The sequence below is a fragment of the Rattus norvegicus genome, chromosome 3 (assembly GCF_021556685.1).
Source record: "Rattus norvegicus strain SHRSP/BbbUtx chromosome 3, alternate assembly SHRSP_T2T, whole genome shotgun sequence".
NCBI lineage: Eukaryota > Metazoa > Chordata > Mammalia > Rodentia > Muridae > Rattus > Rattus norvegicus.
This window is the reverse complement of record NC_141536.1, coordinates 63307913-63318474: the sequence shown is the minus strand read 5'-3', so window position 1 is coordinate 63318474 and position 10562 is coordinate 63307913.

The window sequence follows — 10562 nt, the reverse complement described above, 5'->3', positions numbered from 1 at the left end:
TATAAGTATCTGATACTCAGGATATCTGATATACAGTCTATGGGGTCAAGGCCCATAGGTTGAGAACCACTTCTATAGAGGGACTGAAATGTTCATTTTTGTTACTTCAATGTGTTAGGGTTTTACTGCTATGAAGAGACACCATGACCAAGGCAACTTGACTAAGATACCACAAAAAGGCAACATTTAATTGGGGCTGGCTTACAGGTTCAGAGGGTCAGTCCATTATCATCAAGGTAGGAGCACGGCAGCATCCAGGCAGGCATGGTGCAGGAAAAGCTGAGAGTTCTACATCTTCATCTGAAGGCCGCTAGGAGAAGACTGGCCTCCAGTCAGCTAAGACGAGGGTCTTAAATCCCATGCCCACAGTGACTCACTTTCTCCAACAAGGCCACACCACCTAATATTGCCACTCCTTGGGCCAAGCATATTCAAACCACCACACCCAAGAAGAGTATTAAGGGTTTCAAGGCAGCCATGCAGTCTCTGCGTGACTCTAGATCTCTCGAGCATGGTGAGGGACTTCAGTCATAAGGTGTTGAGAACAGGTGATTGGCTGACTTGTGGTAACAAAGAGGGTGCTGCTTTGAAAGTAACTCTATGGCCTTTGGAGACCAGAAAGCACACAAGAGAAGCACAGGGAGTCTGCATAGGTCCTATACCAGAATGCTGCTGAGGATAGGGCAAAATGGGGTCAGAAAGGTTCTGCACAAAAGTTTCTTGTACCTGCCTAGGTATTCAGGGGTTGAAGAGAAAATGGTGAGGAGCCAGCTAGACAGTTGAGATACGCAGAAGTCTTTGGTGAGGTGTAGAGTCTCAGAAGTGCCTCCAGAAGGTGCTCACAAAGGATTGCCTCTCTTCAATTTGAAATGATTTTGACCTTCTGGCAGGAGGGAAGTGATAATCCCACAAGACAGCTCCTATTGGTGCAAAGGGAAAAATAACCTATTGTTTTCTTATTTGTAAATGCCTTGACTGTACTTTTTACAGGTACTAGGCATTCTGGGGTCAGATCATGATTAAATTCTTGTCATGAAGGGAGAGTCTCTAAAGGTCATTCTGCGTCATGGGTGTCATGTACGTGTATACAGACCATTAAGTGAGAGGAACATTTTGCTGTGTATTTAAAGCAACCTATCAGTTAATAAATACTGATTAAATGTTGCCACTCCTGGGCAGCTCATCCTGACGTGTATAGGAATGCAGGCTGAGGAAGCTCTGAGGAGCAAGCTAATAAACAGAATTCTCCTGTGGTCCCTACTTCAGATCCTACCCCAAGTTCCTGCCCAGACATCCCTTCCAGATGAACTGTGATGTAGAGTTCCTCGCAGAAACAACCTCTTTCCTCCTTGAATAGCTTTTGGTCGAGGTATTTTCTACCAGTAATAGAAGCTATAACCAAGACATCAGGGATCTCAGAGTAATAAGAATTTCAAAACTCAGAGCTAAGCTGGAAAAAGTGTAGCCTTCTCTTTTGTGTGATAAATCACTGAAGTTGACTGCCCAAAAGTCAAACAAGAACCAGCAGGGATTTGGACATTTCTGGCTTGCTCTGCAGTAAATCAGCTCATCAAAAAGGGGTTATATGCACCTAATGTAGCTTATGCCTCTAACTGTCCAATACCAGAATCAATGACTTCTAGGAGCCAGTATTTAGGCAGAAGTTCACACAAAGAAACCAGATCCTTGAGAGCTGCTCTTAAAATCAGAGCCAGGGCACATACTTTGGGGTTACCAAGAATTATTGCTTCTTGTGAAGCCATGATGACACCTTTGTTCTTCCATTCTGTCCTTTAGAAGAGCATTGGTACCAACATGCTATGACCTCATTGTAGCCTTTCATTTTCTTTATAGTTTTCCTTTAAACAAATTCCCCTTTCTGACTTCTCTATTCTAGTAAACAGTAGTGTTTCCCTTAGTAACTAAGGGCCTCAATCACAGTTTTCTCATTTCCCCTTCTAGTGTCCCTTAAAAATCCATGCTCTGCTCTTTTGTATTTTCCAAACAGCTCCCCTTCCCAACCTGTCTCTGCAGTCTTACAAAATTCCACTCTTTGCCTGGCTTTGTTACTTTTCCAACTTCAAGTTCTTCTCTCTTTCGGTTTGCCTCACACACACAAGGCAAACGTCTCTCTCTACAACAACTTCAGCCCCTCACTCTGCTGTTTATGAACATTTTGTGGCTCACCACTACCCTCAAAATAATCATAAAACCCCGGGCCGCGTTACGATGTGATCTGTGTACGATGCAGACCGTGTCTCTGAGCCTTGCCATTATGTATTTACTCCTATACTGTAAAGTGCCTTCCTGTTCTCAAAGGTGATTTCACTTACTCATTTGAAAATGCTTGCAGCATCCATAGATGTCAGGGACACAGCAATGAAAATGAAAAATACCATCCTTGAGCGCACAACACTTAGAGTCCAGAAAGGCTTATAAACAAACACATCTCAATGAAAATCACAATAGGACAGGAATAAGACCACGGCTTGGAGATTTAAAGGAGACTCATCAAAGGAAATGACATTCACCCCAAGACATGAGGGCGACATGAAGAATGGGCCAGCCGGATGTCAAGTAGAGGGTAGAGAGTATGTACTAAGCCATGGGTGATAATGAGTCTGTCTCCTTTATGTAATTAAAATAAGTTTTGCTCTGCAGGAGTGGACTATGCTGGTGTCTGATCAATGATAGGACAGAACCTATAAATTAGGATAAGGAATTTGGATTTTGGAAAGATGGGGAGGGGCTAACCCAAATTAAAGTGGTATGAAAAATCCTTAGGGAAACTTAAAATTTTATAAGTCTGCTTTAAAAAACAAAATTAATAAAGCAGTTTGAATGGGAGCATGAGCATCCTTTATGGGTAAACGATACTCCTCCCAGAAGCCTCAGGTTATTAAATGAAAATCCTAGAACCATGTATGTGATGCCTTTCTCAGAGCTGTTGGACAGAGAGGCCTCAAGGCTCCTGAACAACATCGGTTATTGATTGCGAATGTCCTTGTTTGTCCAGCAGATCAGATGGTTATTCCATAGGTATTTTTGGATGTGTGACACTAAGAAATGAAGATACATTGGAGTCACAAGTTTCCTGGCTAGCTTTGGAGGTGCTATCCAAGCTGCTGGAGCAGGGGAGTCATCAATGGCTCTGCTCCTTTGTAGACCTCAAAAGCTACAGGAAGCATCTACCTGGCAAAGTATGTACACGGATGCAAGGATGCAATCGTGGTATGATAATAGTGGTACAATTATCATGGGGGGGAAACAAGCCCCTTCCAAATGAATTTGAGGCCTATTCCACAGGAAGGAACTTATGTCTTGTCCTGTAAACCTAGTCAAGAAACTGTGGCTCAGAAGTCAAAGACCCCAAGGGAAAACTAATATGTTCTTTCGCTAAATGGACAGAGTATTATACTTCCTTCTAAGTGTTTGTGTTTATAGATCAGCACTGCTCTCAAGCCTCATAACAGAAGCTTCCTTTTACAGTGAGCAAGTGCAGAAACCCACAATTTCTCACAGTGAGAACATATGTTACTGTGGAATGATTGGCTCTAAATAAGACATCCAAATCACCTTTCTGAGGCTTAGGAAACATTTTGGAAGAGGGAGACAAATATATACAAGCCAGAAGTTGGAGAGGCGTCGCAAAAGAGTATTTTCTGAACATGTCACAGCCAGTGTGCTCATGAATTTACTGTAACGATGGCTACCCGTGACGGAAACATAGACAAAGCCAAACTTCATTTCACTGTGGATGCAGGAAGGTCTCGTGAAAATCCACCTCCTATTTGGAACTGTGGACAGTGAGTGGTGGGTTGCCATTTTCTCTAGTGGTAGAGTCACTGATAAGGTGCCAGTGTTCCAGTAAATAGCCCTGTAGTCACACTTATGGGAGCAACTTCAATTATACCCAGCTTTAAAAATAAAAGGTAAGAGGGGTATCGATGGTTGGAAGAAGCATTTTAGCAGGAGATACAGGGGAATGAGACAGGACAATGGGAAGTGGGGGAGGATACAATGACCTAACCTCAGGCTATACATGGCCATTCTCACTGTTAAAAAGAATATATATGGGAGATTGAAGTCATTTAAAAACAAGTGAACTATACTTTCTTTTTTAAAAAGTTTATTCTCTTTTAAAAGATTTATTTATTTTATGTAGGGGCGCTCTATCTGCATGTATACCTCCAGGCCAGAAGAGGGCAGCAGATCACACTGTGGATGGTTTTGAGTCACCATGTGGTTATGGGAATTGAAATCAGGGCTCTTAAGTGCTGAGCCAGCCCCCAAGTAAACTATACTTTCAACAAATCTCCCTATTAAAGGATGAAGAGAAGAAAGAATATCCACAGATTAAAATCCAGAAATGCTTTTAAAATGTTTCTATTAGAAAGGCTGCATTATTGTATTATCAGTGAAACTAACAATAGAGAAAAAAATGACTGAGGATCTAGCAGTAAAGGAAACTATCAACTGGGATGTGGTCCCTTAGGTAACAAAGGAAAGCAGGACCCCAGGTGAGAGGCTTATTTTAGACAAAAGGGACACTGTTCCCTAATCACAGGAAGAGAATATATATGTTTACCACGGAGGGAATATGCACTTAGTGGGAGAATCACTCTGTCCTATTTTGGAGGCTTTTTTCTCTCTGGAAGTTGATAGAAGTGAGAATCAAAAATGTGGTTAGTGATTTCTTAATAAAATATAAGCCAGTTACTTAAAAAAAAAAAAAAAAAGAGCTTTAGAACTCTGTGCCCCTCCCCCACCATGCTTGAGAATTATGCAGTTAAAGCTTCCATCAATGAGAACATTTCAGTGACATTTCTCTAGAGGCATTTTAACAGTATGGGTATTGTCATTTAAAAAGATAAGAAATTATGTTGAGTTAAGGCTGTTTTCTCCTAAGCCCCTCACTCAGAATAACAGAAGAGGTTCAAGGAATTATAAAATGTTTTTAAAAGTTGGGTATGGAATATAATTTGAATAAAGATGGTTATGGTGGAAAAAAGAAGATAATTAAAGAGACTAACTGTCCCCAAAAAGTTCAACGCAGATGTCAAGGGGCTGATAAAGTGGGAAGCTTCAATTTAACCCTGCAGTTTAGCTCCTCTGAATACTCACATGCCCAAGGTGGTATGAAACTGATGGACATGAGACTTGGTGCATGGGATGGTTGCCATGGTGATGTCATGGCAACATCAGGTAATGTCTTCTGCTCAGACTCTAAATGCAGCAGTTTTTAGTGCACGTTGTTTATAATGAATACCTCATAAGAGACATAGACTGAGACATTCTTGAATATACTGTCACAGTCTTTAAACACAAAGGGATATGCTTCTGTCTAAAAGTGATTCCAAAGGTGTGACTCAGTCCTTCATTTAGACATATTGGCTAGAAATGTCTTTCCCAAAGGGGGTTTCTTAAAGTAGCCATGCTGCCCAGGAAAGTTCCCCAGTTGGCTTTCCAATTATACACCACAGAAGAAAGGCTTGGACTGAAGTTTTAGTTTCTCTCAGCTACACGAGATTCAATTTTCTACATGCAACCCAGTATTTGACAATTGCTAAATATTTGTTTTACTCGGGAATTTATTTTGAGTACAACACAATTGCACCTACTATCTTTGCATGGATCTTTCAGGAGCTGGCATGCACTCATAATATTTAACTAGAACAATGATTTAAAAATAGAAGATGTGTTAAGAAATATAAAATGCACAAATTGCTCCCTTGGAAGCACACAAGCTTTGACAAAGAGTGGAATGGAAGTGGTTGTTATATAAAAAGCTTTGGCATAATTTTAAAAACTCTCATTTTTATTACCTTTAAGAATATTTAGCTCTCTGGTAGGCTATCCTCAGAATGCATACTCAGAATCCAATATTGTGTCTCAAGCTTATGGGTTCTGGTTCTTTCTCATGCAAATGTAATAGCTTGCCACATAAATAATATTGGTTGACCTATTGACATCTTATAGGTACATGATAATAATATATATGCACTGTGAGAATGTATACCTTCCTGGAAATGGATATTTGTAGGAAAGTTATCATAGATCTATTAGCCTGAATGCATTTTCTTGCTCAGTCCATTGTGATTAGTGAGGGACTAGGGTGATAGTGTTCTACTCGCAATGATGTTGAGATGAATGAAAATGAACTTGGCCCTATTAACTCATAATGTAAGTGGGCTGAAATGAGTATTCAGACATTCATAAAGTGTTTATGGAAAGCCCACTCTGTGTCAATCACTGAATATCAAAAACCAAAGGTCTAAATAGGTTGGTGTTCTAATGATTGATTATAGTTCGTGTGCTGTATACCACCTGCGGAGGTGATTTATACCTCTACTGGAAATAATTTTACAGACCAATTTGTGCTATTCCTGTGGACTTTTGAAAGTTCCAATAATTTGGTTATAGTTTATGCTGATTCATATGCATTAGTTCTATTTATTAAAAATTGGAATCCCACATGTTGGCCTTCTATGGGCTGAGCTGGAGTATATATTGATGTATGTGTTTTACAGATTGCTGTTGTATTTCTCAGCATACCTTTTGATTTAGGAGAAAAAATAGTAATCATCAATATAAATGTAAGAACCCATGTACTTGTTGATAAGGAATTATAAATAATAGAAGCATCAAAAGAAAACATCGATATTCCAACTGTGAGAGTTCTATTTATTTTCAGGTTTCCCTCTAAGCCATACTGTAACTTAAGCAATCAAACTACTGAGGACTTGTTTTCCTTCCCTTCACAGCCTGAAGTACCCATTTATATGTAAATAATCTTCTACAATGTCTGGGTTCCAACCATATGTAGAAAAAATTAGAACAGACATAGTGTAATATTTTTGCATTAATAGAATTTATCAAATGATGAATTAAAATGTGGGTATTTAAGAAGTATTTGAAATAAATAAGGACTTATGTTGGTTGATTTTGAAAATTGCTACTTTTCAAATACGTTTATAAAATGTTAAATCTGGTATCCAATCACATTTATTTTTAAATACTATACATTTTATTTGATATTCATTAAAACATTTATTAAACACAGTATCTCAAGTCTATTCATGGGGTATGAAGTTGTAAATAGACAGATTAAAATAGAGTGCAGACTTTTAACTTGATGTCCAAAATGATGACATCCTGGGTTTTGTCTTTTTTGGGTTATTTTTTTTTTGTTTGTTTGTTTGTTTTGTTTTTTTTTTTTTGTTTTTTTTTGGTTTTGCTGAGAAAGGTTCTCTCTGTATAGCCCTGGCTGCTCTGGTATTTGTTTTGTAGATCAGGCTGATCTAAAAATCAGAGATTTGTCTGCCTCTGCCTGGAGTGTTGGGGTTAAAGGCATGTGCCACCAAGATTTGACATTTGTACTGTATTTTCTAAAGCAAAGATTTCTGAGCCACAATTCAGAAGATCCAAACAACAGACTTGGAAATGGTTCTTAAAAAGTAAGCTGTCTGAAACAATTGTGAAACCTGTTTTCTGGTCTCAACTTGAAAGTCCAGTGATTTGTATTTTTATACATAGTTAAGTTTATTGATGGCTATTTTTGAAGCCAGTCATTTTGTTCAATATTTAAATAATTTTTTAAACGTGTTTTCTACAGGATAACTTTTTTCCTAAAATCAGCTAATGGCTGCCTCTTGAGTTTAGAAAAAATTCTCCAATTGTGAAGTGTAGTTAGCTTCTCCCCAAGCTCTTTGACCAAAAGTTGCCTTACTCCAGGGTGTGGTGACCCCCGCTTCCTAAAACCCAGTGACCTTTCAGCTCACTTGGAGCTGGTAGTTACCATGCAGGGGCCTCATCCTTAGGACTCCACCACACCCAGCCGCTTTTGCAGTCACCTCTCTCTCCATCACATGCTTCACACAGTTGTTTACTAGAAGATATTCTTTGTCTGTGTCTAGTTTTCTTATCAGGACAATGTTGACACTATAAAAATTAGTTCAGAGGCACTCTACTCTTTTTAGATATTTTGGGAAAGAAAAATCTGTATCTAATCTGTAACTGCTTGGGGGAGTTTGCAAGAGACGTAATTCTGCCTTTGGCTTATCTTTCTTTGTTTTATTCTTTTTTTTATTATTGAAAATAAATTCTTCTCTCATACAATGCATCCTAACCACAGTTTCCTCTTCCTCCATTCCTCCCAACTCCCCTCCCAATGCCACTTCACCTTTCCCCCAGAGCCACTCCCTCTCTATTTCCATTCAGAAAAGAGCAGGCCTCCAAGAGACCACAACCAAACATGATCAATGAGGACAGAATACCACAAGGCAAAAGCCCACATATGGAAGCTGGACAAGGCATCTAGTAGGAGTAAAAGAGTGCCAAGAGCAGGTGAAAAGAGTCAGAGACACACTCGGTCTCACTGTTAGGCATCACTCAGAATCACCAAACTAACAGCTATGACATATAGACAGAGGACCTGGTACAGACCCCTGCAGGCCCAGTGCTTGCCACCTCAGTCTATGTGAGCCTAGGTGAGCCCTGTTTAGTTGATGTAGCTGACGATGTTCTCCATCTTCTCTGACTGCTACAATCTGTCTTCTATCTCTTCCACAAGTTCCCCCATCTTCCAGGTGAGGGACCCAATAGAGACTTCCAGTTTAGAGCATCTCTCTACATAAACTCTGGCTATGGATCTCTATGCCTACACCTATCTGCTGCCAGAGGAAGCCTCTCTGGTGACAAATGAACAAGACACTGATCTGAGTATAGTAAAATATCAGTAGGAATCATTTTGTTGATTTGTTTTGTTTTGCTTTTTTGTTTTGTTTTATTTGTTAGTATGTTTATTTTGTTTTGTTTAGTCATTTTTGGTTCTACCCTAGGTTTTCCTGGATATCTACTTTCTGGTTACTGACCATTCATCCAGGACAGGGGCTTCCTCTGTGGATCTCAAGTTAAACTGGATATTGGTTGACCACTCCCAAATTCTTCCAGCATATCTTGCCGACAGGATACACAGGTCTTGGGTTTTGTAGCTGCGTTGGTGTCCAGGTTTCTCTTTCTGTAGCCTGCAGAGTAACTTCCCGCACCAAAGGACTAGAATATGGGGTGAAGACTCCATGCAGGCACCAGCTTGATCCCTGTACATTCAATGTATGTCATCTTGGTAATGGGGTCCCATCATCAATTTGCAGAAAACAATGCTCTGTCTTCTTATCACCCTGGGTTATTAAGGGATCTCCATGGGATCCCCTTGGCCAACAACTCAACTGAATGAAACCTACTCTACCACTGGAAGTGTTGCCTGGATATAAGACATGTCCAGGTCAGACTCCATATCCTGCATTACGAGGAGTCCTCACTAGGGTCACCCTCACAGGTTCCAAGAAGTTTCCACTGCACTAGGTTTCCACACCACCCCTCAAATGTCACCTCCCAATTCTAGTTGTCACTCCTCATACTCTCTCCCTCTTCTACCTCTGATCCTTCTTGCAGCCTTCCCCATCTGTCTCTAGTCTACCTAAAAAAATCTGTTCTATTCCCCCTTCCCAGGGAGCAATATGCATTTCCCCCTAGACTCCTGCTCTTTACCTAACCTTTTTGGGTCTGTGAATTATAGCTTGATTATCATTGACTTAATATCTAATATTCACTTATAAGTGAGTAAATATTATATTTGCCTTTCTGGTCTTGGTTACCTCACTCTGGATAAATTTTTCTAGTTGTATCCATTTGTTTGAAAATTTCATGACACCATCTTGTAAACAGTTGAGTAATAATTCTCGATACAATTTTCTTTCTAGTTATAGTTCTGTCTAGATTTCCCACCACTTCATGACTGTCTTGGTATGAGGAATGTTTCTAATAAGTGTCAAATTGCTTCTAATAGACACTGAATAGCCTTTTTGACTCCTCTGGTTTTGATTATGATTTTTATTATTGAATTTTATCTACTTCTGTCTTTCAGATTTTTGTTCTAATCTAACTAGATACTATCGTTCCTTTCAAGATTAATATTATTTATTATTACATTAATGTTTTCAAATATCAGCTCTTATATTGTTATTTTTCTGTTTTAAATTTCATTTCTGTTCTAGTGTGTGGATTTGCTTTCTTTTGCTGATTTTGAGCTTGACTCATTCTGCTGGTCTTGGGGGTATAAAGTTTGACATTTTTGTTCTTCCTTTAATCATTGAACTACTTGTAAGATGCGGCAGTAATTCAGTGCACATCCTGTGTAATGGTCAAATCAGGTTTTGCTTCATTTTTAATCCAGATCTTTCCTCTTACGTTAGTGTCCCTTTTGGTCCTGGTCCACCTGCATCCTGTCACTGTTGTGTGTCTGGTTTCCATGTTTATCTAACTTCCCTCTTGTTTACCACTTTGTTAAGTGTTTTGTTTAGATTCAGTGTATTTGTGGTTGGGTGTTATTTTTGCTGTGTCTAATTTTATTCTATTTCCATTTGAATGAATATTTGATATCATTTTAGTCTTCTTAAAATTGTGAAGGCTGTGATCCCCTTCTGAAAGGAATGTTTAATATATCTGAGAAGAGTGTGGATTCTGCTGCTTTTTGGATGAAGTGCCCTATGTATTCTCTGAGG